The following is a 14,842-nucleotide window of genomic DNA, read 5'->3' as shown; positions in this document are numbered from 1 at the left end:
TGCCACCACCTGGCCCTATTTATTTATTATTTTATTTCTATTCTACTATTTGTATTGCACTCCCCCCTCCCCCTTCCCCTTGCATTTTTCCCTTCCCCCTACCCCTGCACTTGCACGGTCTGAATGACACCTGGCCTAGTAGGATCGTTGTCTGTCTTCCCCTTGTTCCCCCCTCCCTGCCTCGTCGCGCCTTGAAACACTTGTGTATAGGCGCGTTACAAATGCCATATATCATATCATATCATATCAACTTGGATTTTTGACTTGACCTACTCTGACACTTAGCCCATGTTATGAGTATTTTTTTTGTCTGTGAGCACACTGAGTCCTATGGGCGTGTTGCCCGGTACAAACATTTTATAATAATAATTTCAGGTTTTTAGACAGTGAACTAGAGTACATGGGAGCGATTTAAGAGCAAGTTGTATTTTCCGTTTGGGAGAGAATGTACTGCAGCGGGTGGCATGCAAGTTTTTAGACCTTCGCTGAATGTGATACAACCCAAGCTTCCACCAATCAGACATGGAATTGGTGCTTTATTTAGATTTCATTTGTGTGTGTGTGTGTGTGTGTGTGTATGGATTTTAACATGATAAAGGTGTCTGGGAGTCTGTTCATTTGGAAGAGTACTCAGCATACGTGATTTTTAAACTAGCAACAGATTACGAACCTTCAATAAATGTTTCGTTAGAAACACATGCACAACTTATTTTAGCTTAAGTTATCATTGGTACGGTGAAGTGTATGAATTAGATGAAAGTAATTATAGTGTAAGAATGGTCTCGGAACTAATACTATTGTGTAAATTGTATATCGTGGTCTGGGTGTGTATAAATGCACCAATTTAATTCCCATTGAACCAAGGCACTGCCGGTATCAGTGGTGCAGCTTAATATCCGCAGACTGCTTCTCACTGTACTGCTGACAGGGTGCTGGCCTCCTCTCTCAAGACCCTTATCTTGTGGCTCCAGCCACAAGGCACTTAGCAACTGCAGACTGAAGGCAGCTGCCAGCGACTGTTGCAGAGACGTCGCATTGCACCTCCTAATTTGTCTGGCTCCTAAACAGCCCATGCCATTTAATTACTTGTCTTGGGGGCAGAAGCGTCCTACCTGTGTGTGACCATGGGTTGCACAGAAGGCAACAAGATCCCTTGTGGTCAATTAGTGGCTGTTGTTGCAACTTCTTGTCACCACTATATGATCATTCTGCCTTTAGTTACGGTGCCAGTGTCTGGCTTCCTGCTGTTCCTTCTGGGGGAGGATTTGTTCTGTTCTCTAAAACTGGCAGGTTCCAATGAGCCAGTATTTAAGGGACACATCTCTATCGGATGCTGTAATTGATAAGTGTACTTACTTATTTGAATACCAACACACAAACACACATGCACACAAAACATAAAACCATAATATGTAACACCTAACTACGCCTTTGCCTCTGGTAGGCTCAAAACACACCCAATACGCATCCAAAATAAACACAGACTGCATGTCACAAATAATGGGCACACACATCCACATACCGACAACAACAGGAAAATGATCCCCCAAACAGGCATCCACCCATAAATATCATTCTGTGTCCACTAACAGCACCACAGAACACACTAAAAAACTCAGACATTCACAGTAGGACCAAAAAACAAAACATTGTACAAAAAACACTGCCATGCATACACCAAGGGGCAGATTCATGCAATTGTTTGCACGGTTCAAAGTGACTTTGCACTGCTGAAAAGTGACTTTGCACTGCCGACACAAAACACTGATTCATGGAACTGTGCGAAGTGTATTTTTGAAGTACAAATCCAGTGCAAATTCATTTTGTACTGCAAAAAATGACCTTGCACTGACCTTGCATTGCAAAAATACACTTTGCAGTATTCCATGAATCAGGGTTTGTGTTGGCAGTGCAAATTCACTTTTCAGAAGTGCAAAGTCTCTTTGAACTGTGCAAAACATTCCATAATTCGGGCCCCCAAGACACGTGCACACAATTTGTAAGGCGGTTCTCGGTGATTAGGAATGGTTTTGCTGCGTTGAGTAGCTTAGTGGAGTAGGCTGCAGAGGAAGCGGTAGCACTGACTTGCCGTGGCATAGAAAGGGTGGCGTCTATGTGGACTCCTAGGATCTTCACCTAGGATGAGACATGGATTTGTATGTTGTCGAATGTAAATGATGAGTATTGGCTTTCGAGGTTTTTTTAGGGTTTCTTGGCGTCCTACCAGCAGGAGTTCCGTTTTGTCTCTATTGAGGCAGAGACAGATACATTCTTTCATCCATGTCTTTTGAACAAAAACACAACATCCTACAGCAAACCATAAACCATTAATGAAAAGTGAACTGTCTTCAATGCTGAAACAGGTGCCAATACTATGGCTAAGCACACCAAAACGCAAATCGTTTCAACAGTCTGTTAAATAAACTGCCAAACATACCGGTCCCAAAATAGATGCACAACCAAAATAAAAATCTAAACATGGAATTTAATATGTATGTAATTATTAACTTGTAACCACATACAAATTTGGCAATATAATTCCCACACCATTCAGACAATGTTGGCAATCATTTCTGAAAAAAAATTGGAAACTCCTATGTTATGTTTTAACCTGAAAACCAGCATTAACACAAAAAAGATAATAAAACCAAGTTTAAAACCAACATTGTTGGAACCTTAGCTCAGCCACACAGGTTCTAAGTAGAAAAATAACATCTGCACATAGTTATAGTTTAGAAATGTACACCAAGAACAATACAATAGACATAACTTAAATATAATGCATTCTAAAACCATACAAAATAACTAATTAATGTAATAAAAAATATACATAAACCCTCAATGACATCTTAAAATAAATGACCACAGAATATACATATCCAATAACAATTTATATTAATTTATCTCAACACATCCACTCACAATTATTAAATTCACTGGCTCACAACAAAACGTCTTACAACAATTGTCACTCCCCATTTCACACAAATTGGCAAAACATGTTAAGTACATACAGGCACACATACAATATCAATATAAAAATAAAGGAACTGTGAACTCATCAGAATATTCCCAATGTTTATGCACTTCAACTATTTATAGATAGTAAATGTGACTTTCTTTAAAACAAAATCCCACTTTTTTGCAAAAATGGTTGCAATTGGTGTAACAGTTAATATTGCAATGACTATACACATACAAATAGTGTAAACCATGTCTTAATTAATGGATGATACATGTATTGTTAGCAAATATAATTGTCTTAAATTACCTTTTGTTTAGAAAAACATGAATGGTTGCATCCACTGACTTACAATCTCTCATTATGTTTGATTAAAGACATCAGCCTGGTACTGTGTAAAGTAAACAGTAGTGGATCATTTTAATTAAAATGTTCTTTTTAATCTACCACAATCATAGCCACAAAACAATATTTTATTTATTTAAAAATATGTGTTTTTACATTACAAATGTAACTATACAAACATCAAAAAAAATGTTATTTATTAGGCTGCCCTAAAAGGAAAACATTGAAAAACTAATTTAAGAGTTTATATATTATATAGAAATGTTCTCATGCACAGCATGGCTATTAAGGAATATAAAACATTGAAATAAATGGGATAAGTGCTTTACACCCTTACCCATGTAATAATAACTGATAAGACTATAATTTTCATTATCCAGAAAACAGCTATACAAATACATGAATAGTTGACAGTTTTCTTTAATGATGCCTCTCATTTCTTGATGCAAAATGGCATTTTCTCTCTACTTGTCCGTGCGGACTGTTCAGAGGGGCCTCTATATTGCTCTCTAGTTGGTTTGTTGTAGCAATTATTTGATCAAATGTAACACTTTTCATGAAAGGATGATTTTACATGGCTTTGCATGCAAATATCAAGAACAACAAAAACAAGTGCGTCAGTTATACAACATAGTTATCTAATGCAAGACAGTTTCTGTATTTATAAATCCGTGCTGCATAAAAAATATGCAGACTTATACAAATTATATTATAGTACTTTGCAAGTAGAAGATAGTCGCGCCTTGAAACACTTGTGTATGGGTGCGATATAAATACATATCATGCTCGCAGATTCAGTAACATTAAGGATATATATGTGAATTCAGAGTTTTCTTTCAATTCAGAATATATAGTTCTTATTAATGGCACAGCTTCCTCGCAAGAAACTATAAGGGAAATACATATTTCAGTTCAATTTGATCATACTTCTGGGGGGACGGCTAACTCACAGATAAATAACCTCCTTATGAAACGTTCAAAATCATTGGGACAATCAAAGCAAAGAGTTCGGTCCTAGTGGCTGTGAAAAAAGAAAGGGAACCTATCACAGGCTCTGTCCAGTACACAACTGCCTTCTTCAAATGATGCTGCATCGGTGGAGTTTGCTGTGCATTTAAAGTCTGGCACATAGGAAGAGAGTTTTTATTTTTGGAAAGCATCAAAGGAAGAGGGTCTGCCTGATAGGAGAAAAGCAGATTAGGGTTCCATCTGGGAAGAGCTGATGGACATTAATCTATGAAAGACTTTTCCAGAAGGAGCTGAATCTGGAAGACTCCCCCATGGCAGAACCAGACTGCCTGAGGGGGATTTGGGAGCAGTTGGAGAGCCTGAAAGGAAGAGTTTGCCTAGTAGAGTTGCCTTGAGCCGTTGATGTCTCTGCCCATCCTCAGACTATAAATACAAATGACAAGTGCATACAAAAATCCCAGAGCATGTCATTACATTTCAGATAGTAACTGAAAGTATTTTGCTAGAGCCCTCTTTACAAGCTGTGTCATTAAAGAGGCACTGGAGCTGTAAAGGAAACATGGTGGAAGTATATTTAGAATATATTGTTTTAGGTTCCAAAACTTTACAGGGCACATTTATCTCTGAAAGTAACAAATTATTAATGAATTCCCTGGATTTTTATGGGAGCAAATCACATCTGGGTTTATGAACGCATATTTCAGGAGTTGATAGAAGCCGACGAGAGAAGGCCAGGAGAAAAGGCCCCCTGTGCTCTTTGCAGCTCCGCTGCGAGCACGTTTCCTCCCACTCCAGCTGGATGCTGGATCAGCTGTTCTCTCGTTTGGAACAACCGTGTGTTCCATTGTGATCCCGCCCGCCGCGTGTGCCGTCCTGAAACCTGCTAAGATGGATGCCAGAGCAGTTTCCATGGAAGTATCCGAAACCTCCACGAAGTCTGCTGGCCATTCGTCAAGTCGGCTTGCCTGCCCCTCCCCTCCTGCTTTAAATAGAGGGGGAGAGGGCCGAGAGGCGAAGCTGACGAGAGAAGGCCAGGAGAAAAGGCCCCCTGTGCTCTTTGCAGCTCTTCGCTGCTCGTCTGCCGTTTGCCCTAAACCTACGCCGCACCCGGAAGGTAAGAAGCTCTACCCCTGCAAGCTTTTCTCCAACCCCTGCACCACCTCAAGGCGCTTCAGGCTGCGCGCCCGTACTTTGAAAGCTGCCCTCAGTTCACAGCCCATTCCCACGAATAGCCGTAATACGCGGCTATGCTCACGCACTGTACAACCCTCCGCACTCGCTGATAAGGCCAGGCACCCCCGCGAAACCTCAAAGCCTGCATCCACGTCAAGTACTACCTACACAGCCACCAACAAAGTACTTAACTTTCCGTACAATTATACCGCCTCCATAACCAATGTGATTACAAATGTGTCCACCACCACTGAAAATGTGATTTGCAATTCTTCTACCACCATTTTGAATGCAGTGTGCCAAATGCTATACCACATGTGTCCATCACCACTGAAAATGTGACCCCCAGTGTAAAATCTGTGATTAGCAATTCTTCTACCACCATTTTGAATGCTAGTGTGCCAAATGCTATACCACATGTGTCCACCACCACTGAAAATGTGACCCCCAGTGTAAAATCTGTGATTAGCAATTCCTCTACCACCATTTTGAATGCTAGTGTGCCAAATGCTATACCACATGTGTCCACCACCACTGAAAATGTGACCCCCAGTGTAAAATCTGTGATTAGCAATTCTTCTACCACCATTTTGAATGCTAGTGTGCCAAATGCTATACCACATGTGTCCACCACCACTGAAAATGTGACCCCCAGTGTAAAATCTGTGATTAGCAATTCTTCTACCACCATTTTCAATGCTAGTGTGCCAATTGCTATACCACATGTGTCCACCACCACTGAAAATGTGACCCCCAGTGTAAAATCTGTGATTAGCAATTCTTCTACCACCATTTTCAATGCTAGTGTGCCAAATGCTATACCACATGTGTCCACCACCACTGAAAATGTGACCCCCAGTGTAAAATCTGTGATTTGCATCTCCCCTAACACCCAGAGCTCAACCCCCCCCCCCTCCACCAAACCCTCTCTCATCATGAACCCCCTCTCAGGCACTACTGAACCCCACATGAAATGCGCCATGATTAACGCCAGGTCCATCAATGCCCACGCCCTAGACATACATGACCTCCTAACCTCCCACAACCTAGATCTACTCATGATCTCAGAAACATGGCTACATGATGCCTCCGGCCCGGCACTATCCCTCGCCCTACCCCCTGGCTATTCCATAACTAGACAAGACCGCCTCTCCAAAGGTGGAGGTGTAGCAATTATTGCCAGAGACTCGCTCTCTATCAGAAAGATAGAGAAATCCCTGACCAACAACAACTGCGACTACCTCCAAGTTAAAATAACCCTCTCTCCCCATTGCACCATTACTGTGCACACCATTTACTGCCCCCCAGGCCCAACAGGAGACTTCCAAGCCTCTCTCATCCACCTCCTCTCTGACAACCTCAAAAAACAGTCTAAAGCCATTTTCCTCGGGGACGTCAATCTAGGGCTCCCGGATAGTAAGGACGTAGCAGCCAAATCCCTTGACTCTGCCCTCAATGCTCTAGGCTACAAGAACACCATCCTTAGCCCTACTCACACTCAAGGCAGAACGCTTGACTGGATAGCACAGCATAACTGCCCACTCATCATTACAGGTAACAATCCCACCCCGTGGTCCGACCACCACATCATCACCTTTAGCATCCTCACCACCAGCTCCCCTGCTGCCCCCTTGCCCCAACCGCTCCCTCCTTGCCTCACCAGAAGCTCCCGCCAGCTCACCAAGGAAAGGCTACTGCCCTTCCTCCAAGGCCCAGCCTTCAGACCACCTTTTTCATCAGACCCAGAAACACTCGCAACAACCTATGATACTGCATTAAAGCAGCTATCAACTCCATTGCCCCTCTCAAACCACGCAAATCCAAACCCACTACCCATTCCAACTCTTGGTTCACACCTGAGCTCTTCACACTCCGCAATGAGAAAAAAGCTGCACTCACACAGTGGCAAACGTCCCACTCTGAAAAAGACAAGATGTTCTTTAAAGCCCTATCCACCAAATACAAAAAGGCAATCACCCAAGCAAAGGCCAAATCCTTTGAATCCAGAATCTCGAAAGCCCAATCTAGCACCAAAGAAATCTTCGCCATTTTCAGAGAGCTTGAGACACCCACTCCCGCCCCCCAGAATCTCACCAAAGACAAAGACTGTGTGACAAAATACAAACGGCCATGCAAACCAAATTAAGCCTCCTCAAAAGCAAAATACTAGCCACTAAACAAGCCCTACCCAGTAGCCATATCCCTATCCCGTCACACGCCACGGATCCCCCCCTACCCTTCTCCCTCAAACCCATCCAAGAAAAAGACATCATCAACATTATGAGGAACATCAAGCCCTCTAACTGCAAAGGTGATGCATGCCCAGCCTCCATTATCAAAGACTGCACGGAAGCGCTAGCGCCCTTCCTAACAGCCTTCGTTAATGCCTCCTTTACCACAGGGAAAGTCCCCGCCTCGCTCAAGGAAGCTTGGGTCCGACCTCTCTTGAAAAAACCAACTCTCGATCCCACCTCCCCCAACAACTACAGACCTATCACCACTGTCCCATTCCTCCTCAAAATATTGGACAAAGCAGCCTACTTGCAGGTCCAGCACTTCATTGAAGAGAACAAACTCCTTGGACTCCGCCAATCTGGCTTCCGCCCTAGACACGGGACCGAAACCGCCCTACTTGACTTGAAGAACCAAATGGACAATGCTAGAGACATGGGTAAACCAGCACTTCTCCTACTCCTTGACCTATCCGCGGCATTCGACCTCGTGGATCATGGCGTCCTTTGCCACCACCTTTCCTCCACCGCCAAATTCTCCCCAGAGGCCACATCTTGGATCACCTCCTTCTTACAAGACAGAACTATGCAAGTATTCTCTGACCTAGCCGCCGCATCCCCAACTACTATACTTTGTGGTGTACCCCAAGGCTCCTGTCTCTCCCCCACCCTATACAACATCTTCACTCGACCCCTCTTCCTCATCCTCGACGCTATGGGCATCTCATACACCAACTACGCCGACGACACCCAGATCCTCCTCACTCTCACAGGTATCTATGACACCGACTCCCTGACCCTCAACAACCTCTACAACACCATCCAAGCCTGGATGGCCGACAACGGACTATGCCTCAACTCTGACAAGACGGAACTCCTCCTGGTAGGTTCCCCCGACACGCTAAAAAACCTAGATGTCCAATTTAGCCACTTCACCATTGACTCCATTAAAATCCCGGTCTCCGATTCTGTCAAAACCCTGGGAGTCTACCTGGACTCCAGCCTATCCATGGATAGACAAGTCAACGCAATAGCATCCGCAGCTGCATATCATGCTAAACTTATCAATGCAATCAGGCCCTTTCTATCCAAAGAGAACTGCACCAACATAGCCAGAGCCACCACCGGCTCCAGGCTAAACTACTGCAATGTACTCTTTCTTGGAACCTCCAACAAAAACTTAGCGAGACTACAAGTAATACAGAACAATGCTCTCCGGGCAGCCCAAGGCATTGCTAAAAGAGAACACATCTCTGAAGCCAGGAAACTAGCCCACTGGCTCCCAATAAAGGAAAGGATCGTATTCAAAGCCCTGACACTGACCCACAAGTGCATTCACTTCACTGCTCCTGCCTACCTTTCTCAAAGGATCCACCCTGTCTCCACCACCAGGCCAACCAGATCCCCGTACACCAACATGCTCTCTGTGCCACTAGTGAAAAGAGTAAAAGCGGGTGGGTCCAGCTTCCCCTACCTCGCGCCCACCCTCTGGAATGCCCTACCTCCCACCATCCGTGGCGAGGACTCCCTCACCACCTTCCGCAAAACACTGAAAACTACCCTCTTCACATAAGGACCGACACATCAGCACAAATATTTATCATTTAGGTTTGTAATTATAGCCCAAATGCTATATTTGTAACAACAGTATGATTTCCTGTACTACTCATAATGTGTCAACAATCGCTATCATATGTACCATGTAACTAAGTTATTGCAAGTAACAGCGCCTCAATGCCCCTGGGCTGCTTGCGCGCTATATAAATTTAAATAAATAAATAAATAAATAAACTTCTTGACCAGTGAAAACCACAGTTTACACTCCACAAAGTGGAATGGCTAGTTTATCCCCTTCATTGCCAAGAACACGATGTCTATTTCAATATCAAACATAATTTTTCCAAATAACATTGACCTGACAATAGAATGATTCTGCCTTAAGTGCACTCCTTATGCCATTAAAATTAAGTTTTTGATTTCTCTTCTACTTCAATTGTATTACCTTAAGCATGTGTGGCCCTTTAATGTGCTATGGTGTTTTAGTCTCCAAAATAAAAGCTTCTACCTAGTAGTTCCAGATATTTCAGTTAGGACCCCGTGTCACTTCCAAAAGCCTTGTCAATGGTACTAACGTAAAAATGGTTTGTTTAGATTATCACACATTTGCAATTTAACTTGTTATTTAAATGAAAATCATTGCTTTGTGAAATATCAGGAATGTATTTCTTTCCTATTAGACACCAGATGTTACTGGTACAATGTCATAAGTGTACAACAGAATTATTTTCCCCGATTTGTAAAATATTTCTTCTCAGTTATGTGCTGTTTGAAACAGAGACTGAAGTATTTTGGTTTAGGTATTTAGATATCCCAGAAGATCATATTTCTTTCTAGAACAGTCATTTAAAGTTGATTAGATCTTTAGGACTGGATGTTGGTGTGATTGCGCAAAATAAGCTTGATATTGTACTGTGATGTAAACATACACAAAACTTAAGCAGGCAGTTGCCTTTCTTTTCTGTAGACAAACTGCCTGTATGTATGTGGCATATTGTGTGTGACTTTCCCAGCATTGAAAGTTAGGGGGCCACCTTTGATGTCCTGATTCATTATTTATTATAAAACATAATATTCAGATTAGAAACATTCTGTTTTCTTTGCCCGATTGTGGGGTGGAATTGTCCTGGTGGCAGACATTAGATCACGGATATTTCTTAGTAAAAAGAATGCAACACTAGAAATGTAGATATGTTCCACAGATAGCAATCATTGAAGTGTCAGCATGTGCATACTTTTTTTAAATAAAACCTCCAATACATTGTCATATTCTATTTCATGACCCACTCCTCTTCCAAAGTTACTGTTCATTCCTGAAAAAATTGACACAGCAGTCACAATCTAAAAATTCATATACAGTTGTATTTCATTTGTAATCCAATTCCATTTCTAATTCAATTCTAAAACCTTCTGCTAAGAACACCCATAGCATACAATTCAATTACAACACCAGAAATGCTAAATTCATTGACACAAGATAAGCAACACACTCAATACAACATAATTCAAAGACACACATGTTTCTGTCCCTAACACCAATTTGGTTGGACAGTCATCAGGGGATGTCCTCTTCAAATCCTTAAATTGTTTCCAAATCGTGTATCTTGGGTGAGATTCTCATAAATGCACTCTTATTTTAAAAAAAAAATACATGGAAAGAAGAGAAAAAGAATAAGTCACCAATAAGTTAATTTCTGATTTCAGTTCATGTATAAACTACAATGATTCAAACCATTTATGTTTCATCATTGTATAAGTTTGTGAAAACACAAACTTGAAGTGCAAAAATACCTGCTCTTTATGCACGGTAAACGTCCATCTAATGGAAGATTAATTCACTTGTCCTGCTTAGTAGGAACCTTGTTTCTTCAAAGCCTCCAAAATGGCCTCTGAGCAACACTGCAACAAACAAAACAACCACAGGGAAACACTAAGATCACACCTGTATCTACTTACAAAAACCACCACACAGAAATACAAGAAGTACATATGTATTGATATTCATATCATACCTCTGGCAACGCTAGAACCAATCACTGTCCTCCGTCTAGACACCAATTTTAGATATCCCCACAAGTCAGGAACAGATATACTTCATAATTATGATGAGTGAAGAATTGTTTCTTTCTTTTTTTTTCCAAACTTTATTTAACTTGTTTGCAGTGGGTTACAAAGAGACCATCTCTTCACACATGGATTCTTGTCGTTGTACATACATTCTATGATACACTCTTATTTTTGCCGTTGTTCATAACATTTGTACTACATGGTTCATGCTGGTTTTGCATTCAGGATACTTTGACAGTACAGTATTTGTTGACATATTTCAGCATCTAGTTTTATAGATTGTTCATGTATTCCCGGTACGGTGCCCATATATCTTTTGGTCTGCTAAATGTTACAACTGTACATACATATCCCTCTTCCTTGCCATTAGTATATGTTAATACCTTAAGCCAGTGCTGAATTGTCCTTGCCACATTTGAATTCCATATAAGTAAAGTAAATGTTTTGGGTATTTCACACCCCATGTTAAAGAGTCTACGTATTGTTATTTTTGCTTTCCCTATATCCCCAAAGAGGTACTTTAGGGGAAGAAGTGTTGGGGGTATATCAGTTATGTTGTGCAATACCACTGCTACTTGTTGTCAAAAGTCCTTAATCGGAGGGCAATTCCAAAACATGTGAATGGTATCTGCATCCTCGTTCCCACACTTCGGGCATTTTTGTCTATTATCGGGGTAACATCGTGAGGTCTGTGCCTGTGTGTAGTGAAGTCTGTTTAACACCTTAAATTGTATGAATCGAAGTCATGCATTCAGTGAGACTTCTTTAGTGAGGTTACAGAATTTATGCCATTTAGTATTGTTTATTGCGTTTTCGTTATCTCTCTCCCATTTTAGTCTTGTTGCATTATGTTGGTCTTTCTCATTTTGCACTTTGGCATATATCCTTGCTAGTAGACCCTTTTTACCATCTCCCAGCATCACCTTTTCAATACACTCATTTGGTTCATGTTCCTGTGGGAACGATGGCCATTTCTTTTTGACAGCTGCCCGCATACGATAATGTTGCTGCAACTGTACTGGTTTGTCCCCTCGTCTAGTTTTAAATTCTTCTATTATGATGAATCTGCCCCCCCCCCCGTCCCCTGGGTAGAGGTCACCAAGTTTCATTTCCCTGCCCGGGTCCAATGACACTTGGATAGCTGCATCAAGTGAGGGGGTAGATCCGGGCAATTCCGCAGCGGGATGCTGTTGCACTATCATGTCTTCGTACCCAGTCGGTCATTTATGTACCTTCATGGGTTCACTGTGGTGCACACTGGGTCATAAGGGAATGAATCTGCATAACAGTCACTCAATATGACCGATTTAAGATTGATCGGGGACGCCTCATAGGCCTCCAATTTCTTGTGTGGTGCTTCAGTGTCTGGTCCATACCGATACCCTGCGTAATGAGGCTGGGCTGCCAAGTAATATAACTCAAAGTCTGAGGCTGCTAGGTCGCCCCTGCTATATGGTTCCTTAAGGGTTTCCCATTTCATGCGGGCTGTTCCACCCTCCCACTAGGCCTGGACTGTCCCACCGGGACACCGGAAGTTTCCCTGGTAGGCCTCGAGGCATAGGGCCTCTTTTCGTGGTGGAGGGATACATAATCAAAAGGGAACATCATGACATAATCCCATCCATCCATCCAGGCTGGGCTGGGTGTAATTTGCGCGGCGTGCTGCCTACATGACCCTTCTGCCCGTGGCTTGTGCGCCTGCACATTATGGGAGTCACCGCCCAGGCACATCACTAAAACTGCACGTTCCTAGTGTGCAGCTCGCACGGGCATGTGCAGCCCAACGAATGCCAGTACAGTTTTGGCGACTCGACAATGAGACATGCTGCAAGCCTGCGCCATCTGCATCGACTGTTTGGCACTGGCACAGGGCAGCAGGGTTAGTTGTTTCACAGAAAGGTAAGGCGACATGAATACCAACTTCAGTCTATCACAGCGCTGCACAATGCTGTTTCTGTGAGCGACTCCAGGCACGTAATGAGAAGTACTTCCTTGTTCCTTTCCACCCTGACAGTAAATAAATGTGACTGGCATTGGGGTCTGAAATGGTTCATAATCATAAGGTCAAGTGAGGAGTTAGGCGACGCTGCACTGGGAAGCGCTATAAGTATTTGTGCATGTACCAAACGTTAGTATAGTGCAAACCTAGCTAGAAAACAGAAGAGCGACACAGAGGGGCGAACACTAAGAAGGAGGTAGTAACGTGCTTGGCACTGGGATTTGGATGAACATTGTGGACTCTGCTCTTCATTTATAGCAGTACATTAGTATAGAAAGGTATTGAGGGGTACCTAAATCTCTTCTCATTTCATGGTCCATGTTATGCCCCAAGGCCCTCCTGGGATTCGGCGACATCACGTGCTGTGCACACATGGAACACACCATGTAAGCCATCTAATAAAAGGGGCAAGTGGGTTCCCGCTCGCCAGTTAATCTCGACTATGGCTCCATGTGTTGTGTATGTGGAGGGTCTCCTGACCATGCAACAGTTCACGTTGTAAGTCCGATGCGTTGATATGGGATTTGATTTCTCAATTAAAAAATACACATCAGTAAAACAATGATAAGATTTCCTTTCCTGAAACTACACGATTTAAACATGATTCGTAATATTGATCCCTCTTGGTGTTCCACTCCCAACTTAGCTTTTTCAAAGTTTCCAGAAAAAGCACATCTCTTTGAAATAATTTGCCACTGCAATGCCTACATGGTATGCTTAAACACATTTATGGTACGATCAGGGGAGTTGCTAGGTCTGGAAAAGACCCGGGGCTATGCTGATGTCGGAACTGTTGGGACTGGGGGCTAGCTAGTCTTTTGGCTGTAGCTCCTGAGATTCTATCCGGGGCTACAACCAGAAGATCAGGGGCTTTAGCCCCCTTAGCCCCCCCCTAGCAACGCCCCTGGGTACGATGATGCATTAGCCATCGGTAGGCCAGATTGCACGGGAAGGGGGAACAATAAATCAAGATTGGCCGTTGTCAACTGTCACCTCTACACTGGCTCACATGGCCATTCTTTCGGATTCTTAGTGTGCGGTTGAAGGCCCTTGTGCAGTCCCTTGGTATCTATGTATTGGGCATAACCACAGCAAAATGCAGAAAGCTTCACAAGGTTTGAAATTTGGCGGTCCGGAAATTGGTTTTGGCTAGTGGTCGAAGTGCATGAAAAGAAGTAGTGGAACTATGTTCCCAACTGGCCTGCACCACTCGCCATGGCTCCTCCCACGTACAATAAAAACCCCCAAACAACTGTTAAAGGAATGTTCAGTCCAGTGCACTGAAGTGCATATTTCAACTGTTTCCTACACCTTTATTTTAAAATGACACTATTCCGGAATGGTTTCTTTCTAAAATAAAAGTATAAGAACAGGAACACTTAATTAAAGTATAAGAACAGGAACACTTAATTTAAAAAAAGTAGAGGAGCACTGCTCCCAACTGCTCCCGCTCAGTTCGACCACTGAAATTGGCTAAAGTGCCACAAAGAATCTGAAATTATTGCATTAGAGTACAGCTAGGGAGAAATATCACGAGTT

Source organism: Ambystoma mexicanum, chromosome 5q (assembly GCF_040938575.1).
Source record: "Ambystoma mexicanum isolate Mex_15411 chromosome 5q, UKY_AmexF1_1, whole genome shotgun sequence".
In the NCBI taxonomy this organism is placed as follows: domain Eukaryota; kingdom Metazoa; phylum Chordata; class Amphibia; order Caudata; family Ambystomatidae; genus Ambystoma; species Ambystoma mexicanum.
This window is presented reverse-complemented; position numbering follows the sequence as displayed.